General features: G+C 38.9%; 1 protein-coding gene across 4 annotated transcripts in view; it reads right to left on the bottom strand.

Annotated features, from left to right (window-relative positions):
* The window catches only part of THRB (thyroid hormone receptor beta), a 158259-nt gene that overhangs the window by 124146 nt on the left and 20831 nt on the right, over positions 1 to 13282 (bottom strand). For 2 of the 4 annotated variants that reach the window (XM_066194374.1, XM_066194382.1), the window contains exon 2: positions 3421 to 3450. The exons of 1 other annotated variant lie outside the window; for it this stretch is intronic. The gene's annotated coding sequence lies outside the window, so the exon portion shown is untranslated. Of the gene's footprint in view, positions 1 to 3420; positions 3451 to 5352; positions 5397 to 13282 lie in introns of those variants that run through there. One more of the 4 variants, XM_066194390.1, reaches the window with a different exon arrangement.

The following is a 13282-nucleotide window of genomic DNA, read 5'->3' as shown; positions in this document are numbered from 1 at the left end:
ATTTTGCACAGTAATTCCTGATTAATTCTGAATGTTGAAATTAATGAGCTTATCAACGTAACAAGAAGGAGCCAGGGCTATTCTTGTTCACCACAGTGTTTTGTGTTTCTTCTAGTATAAAATTACTTTTTGATCTATTTTAATCTGTTTTCTATTAAAAGGATCTGCTACCTCTTACCCAGTAAGACAAGAATACATTTCCCTGTAGCTAAAGAGGACTGAAAGATGAATGTCCTCCATTCTCAGTATTCCATGCAGGTCCCAGAGCAAACATACAAGTTACTACTTTTTCAGTTTTGGAGAAAGCACATTATTTTATCCAAGGAATTCTACATAATCTGCAAAAAATGTCCCCTGCCCTTTCTACTCATAGGGATATTAAGAGTGGCTATAGAAGACCCTGCGTTAAGGACAATGGAATTATGCTCACTGAGTAACTGAAAAAAATTCTGATCTCATTCAGGACTTTACTAGCAACGCAGAAGGGATTCAATAAGCATCATAGAATAATTATAATTTTTCACTGAACTCAATAAAAAATGCAAACCACTAAATAAATCAGGCAAAATATTAGAAGATTATGCAGAAGGATGTGTTTATGAGCCCATAAACTCATGAGCCCTGATCAGACAAGGGCAAGAACTGGCTCAGTATGTCCACGGGACTGAAGCACACAAAACGTACACCACCGCGTCTCTGCAAGGATCTGCTCAAAGACTTTTCAACTTTTCACCACTGAAACAAGAGTGACCTGCTCCACCTCAGATTTTGCAGATTCTGTGGCAGCCTGTACCACATAAGAGCCTTTGTTGGTGGAGATGTGGATTTAAAAGGCCTGGAGGAACTCTTATGGTAATCTGGTGTGACTTCCTGCCAGGCACAGCCTGTAATACCTCATGCAGCAATTTCTTTACAAAGCACAAGAACTTGTAACTCTACTAGAAGATATTTCAGAAGCAGATCTAATCTTGATTTAATTACTCCAAGTGATCTACCTCATTCCTTCCTAAGCATTTCCAATGGTTAATTACACCCACAGTATCGTAATTCCACCATGAACTCCTCTTCCTTATCTTGCCACGTTTTTGTCTGTTGGAGCCCTATCCCATCTCCCTACACTGGTATCTTTAGATACTAACCACATCACACCTCAAAATTCTCTTGCCTGAGATAAATAGTTTGCCTGCTTGGCAAACCAAAACAGGGATTCCTGAGTCAATTGCACAGCCTCTGCGGTGGTGTATTAGAGATAGCTTTTGACTAAAGAGACTAAAAGAGAAAAGTCAGTTCAAATGCCAGGGGAAGGCACCAAACAGCTTCCTTAACAAGCTTTTCCAGCTTCCATAGCACCCATTTCTATTGACCTGGAAATTTGGGATGAACAGCACTGCAACCTCCACAGCTTCATTTTCAACCTAGCTGAAAAATTCCAGCTCAGGCTGGATCAGTAGTTACTAAACACTACAGTTAACTTAGAAAGAAAAAGATGGCTGATGGCAGGTGGTTTTCTACTGCCCATATGTCAAATCACATAAAAATGACCTGGTACTTCTGCAGGCACTGCCAAGGCAGAAATCCAGGAGTGAACAATGTATACGCTAAAATACTTCCAGCCGTGACTCTGGTAAACAAAATAAGTAAATTTCCCCTTACTGCTGTCATGCTATATTACTTAGGCACATTACTTAGGTATTTGTATTAGAGTAGCATTCAGAGGCTCCACATAAGGCTCCCTTGTGTTAGGTGATCAACTACAGACACAGCAAGTTTAATTCGTTTTTTCAACGTTTGCCCAGTGCTTGTATGGCTGAATCCTGGTAAAGAGACAGAAGGAGGATTTGTGTTCTTCCTGGATCATGGATGCTGATGAGATCAGTGTACAAAGACTGCTCAGAGCTAGAATTTCTCCTGGCATTTACTAAATCCCTGCACTACCCATGTGGTTCTCAACACATTATAAAGTTCCTTAGCTTCATTAGCCCTATTCCAGAAGGGTTTTCAGTCCTTCTCACTGATAGGGTGAAAAACAGCAGCATCTTGTCAGAGATGTATTATATAAGCACACACTTTTGTAGCTGCAAATAGATGCACATCCTCTCCATGTACCAATACAAAGTAAGAATTGCAAAGATAGTCTGCTATTTACACCACCATTTGTTATGACACCTCATTACTTTTTCACAACACTACTGTTTTTTCCATTAGTACTTCACATTTCTTCTCACTTGTGGTTTCTAGCAGTTTATATTTTGCATAGCTTAAATGCCTTTTTTTTTTAAGCCTCCCTCTTCGCTCTTCCCTATTCCAATGCCCCTCTGCAAATTGGGAGCACAGTTTATGCAGACATATCAACTTTTACTGATGTCAACAGCTTTTAAAAATTTTCTTTTGAACATTCTTCCATTTGGAAGCCGTTTGACTTAAAATAGGTGTACGAAATCCAGCTAACAATTCTGCAAGTTTTACTTTAATCACTGATACAAAAAACCAAACCAGGCAAATATGGGAGGAAAAGAAAACAAGAACCAGCAACACTTCCCTTCCTTGGAATCCTGAGAATGACTGTTATAACTGAAATATTAACTGCGACAGAAAAGTAATTATATATTTTTGTAATGCTCTGAACAGGCTCATACTTCAGCTGCCTGTCAGAACAACTTGCTGTTGTACACCTGGCTTTGTTATTTGACACAGATGCTTCATTTTCTAGGTGACACACCACATGAACATCAGCATCCTCACTAGCAATGGAAGAAATGGAAGGATAACACCACTTTTTTAACATCCCATGCAGTTGGTAGTGTATTGAAAGACCTTCTTCTGCCTTTTGCCCACCTAGCAGATGACACACAATCCATTTTCAGAATGCAGCTGAATTATGTTAGATATAAGAGGAAATATTCACTCTTGGAAGAATTCACCCCTCCTTTATTCATTAAACTACGTAACACATAAACTTCCACCACCACATCTCAAAAACCAAAAATCTGTGACCAAGCTGCTTATTTTATCAGCATATCCTCTAATATTCCACTTTCCAACTGGAAGAAAATGAAGATTTTCATTGACTGCATAGTGAAAACTATAGCATCTGCTGAAAAATATTTACCGTTAAATTCTAGTTCTTACAGGCAAAATGAAGTTTCCAAATCTATGAAGGCATCTTATTTTGATTAAGGACCAAATAGCGGTTCAGTAACAACAGCAACAACAAAAAGTTAAATGTTGTTAGACTCATTTTGCAATACTGTACTCTTTCTTTTTTATGCTTTGACATACTGACCCAATCTGGGATCTACCAGTGAAATGCTGAAATCTACTGGTGCAGGATCTAGCCTAAAATGCTGAGTATATTTGTTAAAATTATCTCAAATTAACTCGACTATCCTACTAAAGTGGAATAAAATAAAATTACCTTACCTTATTAGAGCTTCATTTTCTGTTCTTTCACTGAAAAGAGTAAAGAAATCTGTATTAAGGATCCATTTGGTAAAAAGAACCTCCTGAAGTAAGTATTTTAGTTTCACTTCAATTAACACCAAAACTAAAAGGTTCTTTCTACATAACCATAGTGAGTCTCTATTATTTTGCAGGGTTAACCATTCTCAACACTTGAGTGGAGGCCTTTATTTATTTGCCATCTTAATTAGCTGTTCTGAACAAACATTTCAAATGCTTTGGAAATATCAATATAAACAACTGATCTCATCAATTCACCACCTAAACTACAGGCTGATTAGACACACTCAGTAGGTTTATTTTCACTTCAAGCTTTATCTCATGAACAGTGTTTGTGTTGCCATTACTTTTATTGGACATTTGATATTTTTTATTATAAGATCGGTTTGCACAGCAGTATGCCCATTCAAAGAGTTTCTCAACCTGGAAGGTTTTCTTAAAAGTAGCTATTTTCTGCTCAACCCCCCAAAAAAGGTCGGGTCAGTGGCAGTTTAAAAGAATGAAAGCATCAAGACATTTCAATAAACACCTCCTGTCAGCCACTCTGTATGACACATTTGTCAACAATTTACCAACACCCATCACAAAACTAAAAAAACCCCACCAAAACAAAAAAAAAGCTTTAAGAGTATTCTGGGAAAGTTCAGGCATAACTCAGAACAATCAGTGAATGTTGAGGCCTGCAAAAATATTAATTAACCTTTCATTTCTTCGTGAGGTTTTTTCAGTTTTTTACGACTGGGGAGAACCATCTATAAGCATCAGCATTATAATTGGGAATTGGATTCTGGTAACACTGAAGTAAATTTGCATCTTTTGTCACCAATGCATGCAAGAACAAAATCACACTTTTTCTTATTTCATTTTCTAAATTAGCATAATATACAGCATGAAATAGAAAATGAAAAGCCAAGTCTAATAAAATCTGACAATTATTAGCAGTATTTGTTGAAAAGCAGAGAAAATCATGCTGAGTCACAGGCAAAGCATCTCAACCTCTAGCACTTTCTGTACACTTCATTAGGCATCAGTCAGTATGGTTAGAGATTTACAGATGAAGAGAAAACAAGGAGAGACCTTGTTCATCTTTGCCAAGGACAAATTCGAAGCTTGGCCTCAAAGCATGCAATCAATGTAATGGTTGAAGAGATGAATTCTTTGCTCTGCAGTGAAAATACTGTGAGTTGGGGGACAGCAGGGTTAAAACACAGTCTTCTAGGAATGAATCTGTCAATCTGAGGGAAACAAAGGCTCGGAGAATAGTAGAAGTGCCTCTTCCCTTCATTTAGGGTATGGTCACCTGAAATTTTTGAGAGACCTATAAAATGGTATTGTTTCACAAATGGAACAGGTAAACTTTAAAGAGAGACATTCCTGGAGTGCAGTAAATCATTGGATTAACCACCCATTTTCAGAAAAGCCATGAGATCCCACTTTTAGGAGTCAGCTCATGAGAGTTGACATTTACAAAGTCTGATTTCCCATAACAGAGTACCTGCACATGTGTACCTTTAAAGGAAGAAGAATAACTATAAGGTCATTTAATTACTTAGTCAAACATAAAATCCTCATAGGTTTAATTTTTCTACAGCTCCCTCTGGTAATCAGCTATTAAAACATGCATCAGTACCAGATTAATTCACATTTACCTGTCTGGCTTCAGGCGTGGGTCACCCACAAAAGGTAATTTAAGAAAGATTTTGCATGCAGGAATCAAGGGACAGAACCAGTAAGTATTTTATCACTGGATGCCATGCAGGGTTTCAATAGGATTGAGTGGGATTTATTACAGCACGAGCCAAATCCTTCTTACTTTTCTCATGCAAAACACCCATTGAAGCTGGCCAGAGTGCAACTGAGGACATACTGGATCCCCGATTCTCTGTTACTCACCTGTCACAATACAACTGCAGCCCACAGCACAAAATTTCTGGGACAAGAACGGTTTTCTTCTGGGAAGGGATAGGAGTATCTTACAGGTTAGCCTGCTTTAACCTTAAAGGAGGTACAGAAGCAAGTCTGAAGAAGACTAAAAGTCATCCTGGACTTGTGACAAGATCCACAGTTTTAAAGCAAAGTATTTCTATGCTAGAAACACTCACATCACAAGCTGCTTTGAAGCATATTTAACGCATCCTACATATTTTTAAAAGAAGAATGAAAGCTTACTTTGGCAGGCTTTATGACTCCCAGAAAAAAAAAAAAATAACCACCACCCTAGCATGCTTAAAAAACCAATTTGCATAAGTTTTCCTTATCTGATCTAGCTGTTGATAATAGGACAAGCTATAATGAGGGCCATGAGCACCTCCTATCACAGGTTCTCGCCGGCCCTGCTGCCTGTCTAGCCCGATGGTCTCAGCAGACATTTGCTCAAGAGGACCCACTACTATCTCCATCAGGTAGCAGGAATCTTCTAGCCTCAGAAGATCTGGCTTTTATCCAAGTGGAGATATCCTCCACTCCAGTGTGTCCTGCATAAGTGAGGTTCAAGCATTCAATGGTCTCTGCAGTAGACTTAACAGGTTTCCTGCCTTATCTACCTCGAACACCTTGGCAAAGAATTTAAAATTAAAATTAAAATATATCTCCTGTTAACTGCTTCCACTGCCTTCATCCTTAATGCCTACTACTTAGATGGAGGGGGAGAGTGCTACAGAAAAAAAAAAGTAAAAAAGTGAGGACATTTACATTGCAATATTCAGATGTGTCATTTTGCTAAGCATATGCCTCTTTACAGTAAAAACTATACTCATTGCCAATCACCAAACGTGTTAACTTTGGACAGACTCTAGGAGGATTCTACCAGACTGCCTCAAAGGCACATCAGTACCATTAAGTTAAACTAAGTAGACAACTGTCCACACTCAGTGACAAGAGGTTCTGTAAATTCAACAAGGTGTATTTACAATTATCTTTTCAATACAAGTACCAAAAAAAAAGAAAAAAAAATTGTAAATCTTTTTTCCAGTTCCATCTTTTTCAGGACAATTTATGAACCTTCTCAGTTTTATAAATACTATAATTACCACTAAAAAAAACCTACTGATAGAGATTGCTAAAACAATGTACTTTGCTACTGAAGCTGTTCATGATTTTTCTTAAGGAAGACTCACTTGTTGAACCACAGGAAACCAATATTGCTAAAATGATCAGACAGCAGAATAGACACAGATGAAAATTTCCTACTTTAACACGTAGAAAATTTCTGACTGCATGGAGTTGTACAAATAAAAATGTTCCTTTTTGTTTCAGTCATTATTATTTCACCTTTTTTGTTGTATGCTGCTAAGCAGAAACTGAAAACCTGAAGATAACTTGTTGTTAACTAAAATATGGGTTTGATCCCTAAAAGGAATACACCCAATTAGCTAAAATAACTCATTTCCATATGATCCAACACGTATCCAGTACACTGTAGGAGAGAAGACATCCAGGTGCTCTTCAGAAAATTTAGATATAAAGTACATATTCAGCCTAAGTCTTTGAACAGATACCAGATTAGGGGTGAGAGCAGTACTTTTCTTCTTATACTTTTCTTCTTATCCATCAAATCCCATTCATCCTATTAAAACTTACTTTCAAGTTCCTCACGCCCATCACAGACATCTTCATTTAGTAGACAACAAAGCTACCAAAAGATGGAAATCTATTCAGTCCTCTAGACAGATTCACCCCAGAATTTTTTTCAGTTTACTTTTTTAGTCCCTGCAGGACGCTCCGGTGTTCAGAGGTCCACAAAGAGACTGATTGAACAAAGTAACTACAACTTCCTTTTTCACAAAAGATCCCAGAAAGCAAACCAGGACTGAAAAAGCCAGAGAGTTCTCATTCCATCAGAGCCAAGGTAGGAAAAAGAAAGGGGTGGGGGAAGAACAATCCTAACCAGGAGATAAATTTGTTCTTAAAAATGCTTTAAGATTCGTTCTTAAAGTTTGGCTTTCAGTTCTTCTGTTTAGCAGCTCACAGTCAGAATTAAAAGCATGTCAGTGGAGGTGGAGTAAAAAAGAACAAAAAAACATAGGGAAAAGAAAAAGACAGCTGGGAAAAATCTCACTGACCTCCCTCAGCAAAGCTTATCCTCAAGATGCAAGGAACTCTGCTGGCACAGAAAGTTAATTTAATTCTTCCTGCCCCAGCAGTCTTGACTCAAGCCCATTTGATTTCACAGTTCCAGTATCTGCAGTAAGTTAGCAAGTCGTGCCATGCACTCTGCAGAGCAAAAAGCCATGACTGCAGCATGCCAAAGTTCTAATCTGTGACAGGCATTCCCAGTTCTGGAACTCTACACAGTGTGCCTTGGATCGCTTGGTGCTGCGAGGCAGCAGATAGGCCTGTGTGCACAGTCTGAACTCCGGGACCTAGGGATGCATCCTGAGAGTGTTCACTTCCAGAACAATGCTAATCATAATCAGCATGCAGCTATAGGCTCTCTGCAGGATAAAAGGGCAGAAGAAAGCCTGTGTTTAGATTGGACAGCAAGAACAAGATCATAGCTGGGAGGCAGAAAGCTCATAAAATAGCTCCATTTAAAGCATTAAAAATTAACCACTGTTGCCAAAAAACTGCACGTAACCCCACCCACAGCTATACCTGCCTATGCAGGGACTGCCAAATGCAAGTGGAATATGTGCTCTGCTGCCCCACCAACATGACCAGCCAAGAGGCACCATCTCACACCTGTCCTGCTCCCCAGGCAAGTACCCAAGAAAGAATCATCATTTATTATTGCTCTTGATGACTGGCTGTCATAGAAATCAGGGACTTCAATCATTTTTCTGGAAGCTAGTCGTCCTCCTGCGTCTAAGGAGTCTTAAACAACAGCCAGGTAGCTTGACCCAACTGTTCAGAGATGGAATAATGTGGAAACAAAAATCACCATTGCTACTTCTGTATGCTTGTTGAGACCATACTAAAGAGCTCAAAACTGCTTTACAGAAAATGCTACAGAAATACTGTCCAGAAGCTATTATCCTCCTCAGTAAATGATGAGTCCACAGACAATAATGTCTGCAGTCCTGTTTTGCCAGCATTTCCATAACAATTCTCTGCTTTAATGAAGAATTAACAAGATTAAATGCACTTTGGCTAGTAGACCTTCAAGTTCTATTACAGTACATTGTATTTACATGAGAAATGTTAATGTCGCAATTCTTCGACTTTGAAAAGTACAATGATTAATTAATTTACCTTTAAAATAAAAACTGTACCAAAAATAACTGTTTAAAACCTTCAAACTTATTCTACCACTCTTTATAGAAAAAGCACATTGTTTATGCCATTAAAAAGAAAAGCTAATGCAGTTTTGTAATGTAAGAATTAATTGAATTCAAGAGAACTAAGTAAATCCGAGAAAAAGGCAGCTTTTTTCTCTGTACATAACATAATCATATGCCCTAAATCCAATTATTTTCTTCCTCTGAAGGGTATTTAAGGATGTCATCTCCATAGGGCCTGACCCAGTGCCACAGAAAGCACAACGATGCACACTGTAGCTGATGAGAAACCTTGCATTCCCCTTAGGCTTGAAAACCTTCTGTAGGACCAAAGACTCAATAGTGAAAAGCATCAGGATGTTGAAAACAAGCCATCACACATATTTTTAAATTATTGATATTCATCAAAACTTTAAAATACCCAACCAGCTAATAGTCAAAATCTAAGGGGAACCTTCAAGCTCATATGCAAAGTATGACAATGTTGACGTGGGAAGTTTTGGGAACCCAGAGGTATTCATCCCACGTGTGTAACCATATACTGCAACTATGGGTGGACATCACCACTTCTGAGATTGATGGGACAAACAGCACCCTGGAATTTTCTCCCCTCCTCCACAGGCTTACAGAAGAGGAACGCAGGGAGCAGACAAGCTGCGACAGCCAAAACAAGGTTTCTTCAGCCATTCAATCATCCTTAGACTCAGACTGCTTTACACCAGACGCCTGATTTTCATCATTGTCCATATGTCTGAGTAAGCATAAAGAATGTACTGCAGAGACAAGACTTGGACCTCCATACTTTTTCTCAGAAAGCACATACTTTTCTGTTTATAATTACCCCACTGACAAGTGAATGATTATGATTTTCTTAATTGTCCCTGGTTTATCTCCTGTGAGATGGCCGAATTAAATAAGCTAGCATCTTGAAGAACAAATGTACAGTAAGTATTGCTGCATAATATCCCCAGCCAGTAAAGTTCATTATTGAGTCCTAGAATAAAACATGACAGACTTTGTTATGTTATCTTTTCCAGGGTGTCACTACCAACCCAACACATCCTAGAACTTAATAAAGCCTGGCAGCCTCCAACTCATGATACATCCAGAACACATATTTTTTCCCCCACTGCTTTTTCTAATAACTGGTGCTGTTCTGCTCTTCTTGGGATGGTGGATGACAACCACCACACCTGCACACTGGAATGCAGCTATCAGGGCAATTCCATCCAAAATTAAGGCAACTTTCATGAAAGCAAAGGTTTAATACATGCATCTAATGGGGGAAAAATATGGTGAACTGGTCTGTAACACCGTAACTGCTTTGAGTTTAGGATCTTTTTTTGTTACATTTCTTTCTTCTACTCTTATCTACCTGTATGGCACGTGCCCTCATTTAAGTCCTATGTATAGCATGTGTCCCAGTAAATTGCCCCAATGCAGTTCAGAACTGTGGCACAGAATTCGTGATTTGAGCAAGAAATGGCCTTACACTCTGCATACTGCATATTGAGAGCTATGAAAAGTACCCGAAGAACAAATAAAATGGAAACCTGACATTTGAAAGTCACTGAAAGCAAGCTCAAAGAGAAGAGTTATTTCTTTTTATTTATGGTACTCTAAAGATTTTAAAGTGCATTGTACAACAAGGCTGTATAATCATCGGGCCCACAATTCTGCTGGGAAGTGTTTTTCAAATGGCAGTTTTGGTTGCCAGTATAAGAAACAGACAATGAAACAGAAACAGGTATTTCTAAAAACAGGGCTTTGGAAAATGCCTCCTTGTGCCCAGTACATAGAGCAAATATAAATCTTCACTTAAACTGAGTTATATTTCATTAGTGTCTGCAGTTGCCTAACTTCTCTTTATCTTCTGTGGAGAGGCAGTGGAAAACACTTTTAGTGACAATGACATCATTTGCTAGTGATAATCAACTATGAATAAATTAAAAATCTTATTGAATCAAGGTTTTCTGGCTAAGCTAACAGGACAAAAACCTTAAGAAACTATATTTGCTTTATTTTCTGGAGCTAAGGTCAAGTATGCTGTAGTTTCAGGGCTTTTCTTTTTTTTTTAATGGTGGAATAGGGCTAAACTCCAATTAAGAGATGAACTGACCGAGGTATCTGTTTAGGAACTATGTAGTAATGTATCAAAGCCAATCCATTGGAATTGCCTTTTGTGTTTATTTCTACCAAAAGAAAACAGAAAAACAACAAAAAAAAATCTAACAAGGTATTCAAATTCAAAACGGGATTCATGCACACTGAAAACTTTGAATGTACAACTAGCAGCCAAGGGGAAAGTGGTATTTCTCTCACTTTGGATGCTCCATAAAAAAAGGCTTCATTTACACTTCTGTATTTTTAGAAAGATGGTGGTATTTGCTTGTTTCTTCCAGTATATCACAGATAATACTCAGCTGCTGGGTTTATGAGGTACTTTTGCAATTGTAACTCAACAGACAAATCCTTTGTTATAAAGGGAGAACAAATAATGGGGATTTACAAAGCTGTAATTATGCTGAGAGGGTTTACGCGTAAGGATGTATTAAAAGAAATACTATAGGCAAAACAAGTTTTTTTTAAAAGAAATCCTCTGAGCATTATCACTGCTTATAGTACGGGATCTTTTACCATAAAAGGGATTTTAAATGCGTGTCATGCTAAAGGATGCCCGCAGACTCTGCCTAGCTCCCCCTACGTAGGCTGAAGTTGGTAGCATATACCTGTTTTATGGTTAGCAAAAGATGATGAATGAGCAAGGCAAACCTTGAGCCCAAAACAAACTACACTAAAGGCAGGTGATGCACTCCAGCAACCAGCCAAAGCATGTCAGCTGCTGCAAGCCTTGGCAGTGAGTGGGGAGCAGGGCCCAAGAGCTGGAGAGTGCCGTGCCAGCAGCTGCATGACAGGCGGGAGCAGAGCCACGGAGCAAGGAGCACCTCTGGCTACAGATCAGGCTCCTGGGAGGACACCAGCACCAGTGACAACACCACCAAGGACAAAGACCATATTTTTGCCTTTGCACTGGTCCATCTGGTCATGAAAGGTACTTGGACACACAAGAGCAGGATGCCCTAAACCAAGGGGGATGCAGCCAGTATTTTGGATCTCCTGTTTCACCAGCAGCTTCCCAAGAAGAGGTGTTCCCAGTGCACCAGAGACCTGTGGCTGGTTGCACAGCATTCCCCAGGAGACCCAGTCCAGTTCCAGCTGTGCCCTGAGGATGCTTTGAAGCTGGCTGGCAGCCAGCTTGTCCCAACAGTGAGGAAACACAAAAGCAAAGATGACTTCAAGCACCCCACCATCAGAATTAAAGATGATGTTAGGTTTCACTTCAATATATTCCATGGGCAGAACGTAGCAGAGAAGTTATTTTACTACATGAAGCACATTTTTTTTATTTAGTAATGGTCACCACAGTTTCCACTCTTGTTAAGTTGCACTGATTTCTACATCTCCTCACAGTAAAACATTGAGCTGGAAATCACGAAGTCAAAACACTTCGTACAAATTTATTCTGAGATGGTTTTGACCTTACTAGCTTATTGGTAAACTAAAATGGGAGAATCTGACCGTTATTCAAGAAAATACAGTAAATAAAATTGGAATTACTTTCCCAAACCTCCTCTCTAAGATAAGTGATTCACTTTCCTAGTTCAGATTTTTTAAATAACTGATTACTGGTATCAGTCCCATGCAATTCTGTATTGGATTTTTAAGGTTACACCTGAACACGCTGGAACAATTGCTAGTGCAATGTATGACCAAAAAAACCCACCTTTATTATTAATTGCTTTTATGGAGACAGGGACTATGATTAATTAGATGGTCAAGGGAATTCCAGATCCATGCAAAAGACATCAGTTGCACCAACAATATGTTTCCCAAGCATAATCTTTTTTTAAAAAATATATTAATTACAATGTTTTGTCTTCTGCCATGAATCCCTGAACCAGTCAGGGCTGCAGGAAGGCAGTGCAACAGGATGCACAAGGAGGAATAAAATTGTAGGAGGCACTTGGAGCAAACCCAAGGCACAAAGGGGCTGAGTGGTCCCAATCTGACTGGAGGGAAGAATGGGCAGCATCACCTCTACTATCCTTCCACATTAGCATAGAGCTGGTGGTGATAGGAGGGGCTCAAAGCCTGTTGCAGAGGAGATGGACAGGGAAAACAGGGGACAGTGGCAGAGGTTCACAGTCTTCCAGCTTAATCCCTCTGATGCATGATTCCATGTCCATAGGCAATATTAAGACACAAATATTCTACTTTCTCTCTTTTCCATTTCATTCAGAAAACGTTTTCATAAATGTTTAATTTCGTGTTTAAAAGGAAGGAGTTCAAGAAGTGTTTGGACAATGTTTTCAGGCACATGGTGTGTGTGATTCTTGGGGCTGTCCTGTACAGGGCAAGGAGCTGGACTCCATGATCCTTGTGGGTCCCTTCCAGCTCAGGATATTCTGTGATTCTATGACAACGCAAGTGAATTTAACAGCTAAGATACAATGAATTAGAAAGCCACATTTTTAATTTTACAAACCAAAAGAGCTTTTGCTACATGTAATATTTCAACTTTGGTGTTTGATCCTGAAATAAAAAAC

This window comes from Chamaea fasciata, unplaced genomic scaffold (assembly GCF_029207755.1).
Source record: "Chamaea fasciata isolate MVZ Bird 193981 ecotype frontalis unplaced genomic scaffold, bChaFas1.0.hap1 SCAF_1, whole genome shotgun sequence".
Taxonomy (NCBI): Eukaryota; Metazoa; Chordata; class Aves; order Passeriformes; family Sylviidae; genus Chamaea; species Chamaea fasciata.
The sequence above is the reverse complement of the archived record's forward strand: the minus strand, read 5'-3'. Positions and strand labels throughout refer to the sequence as shown.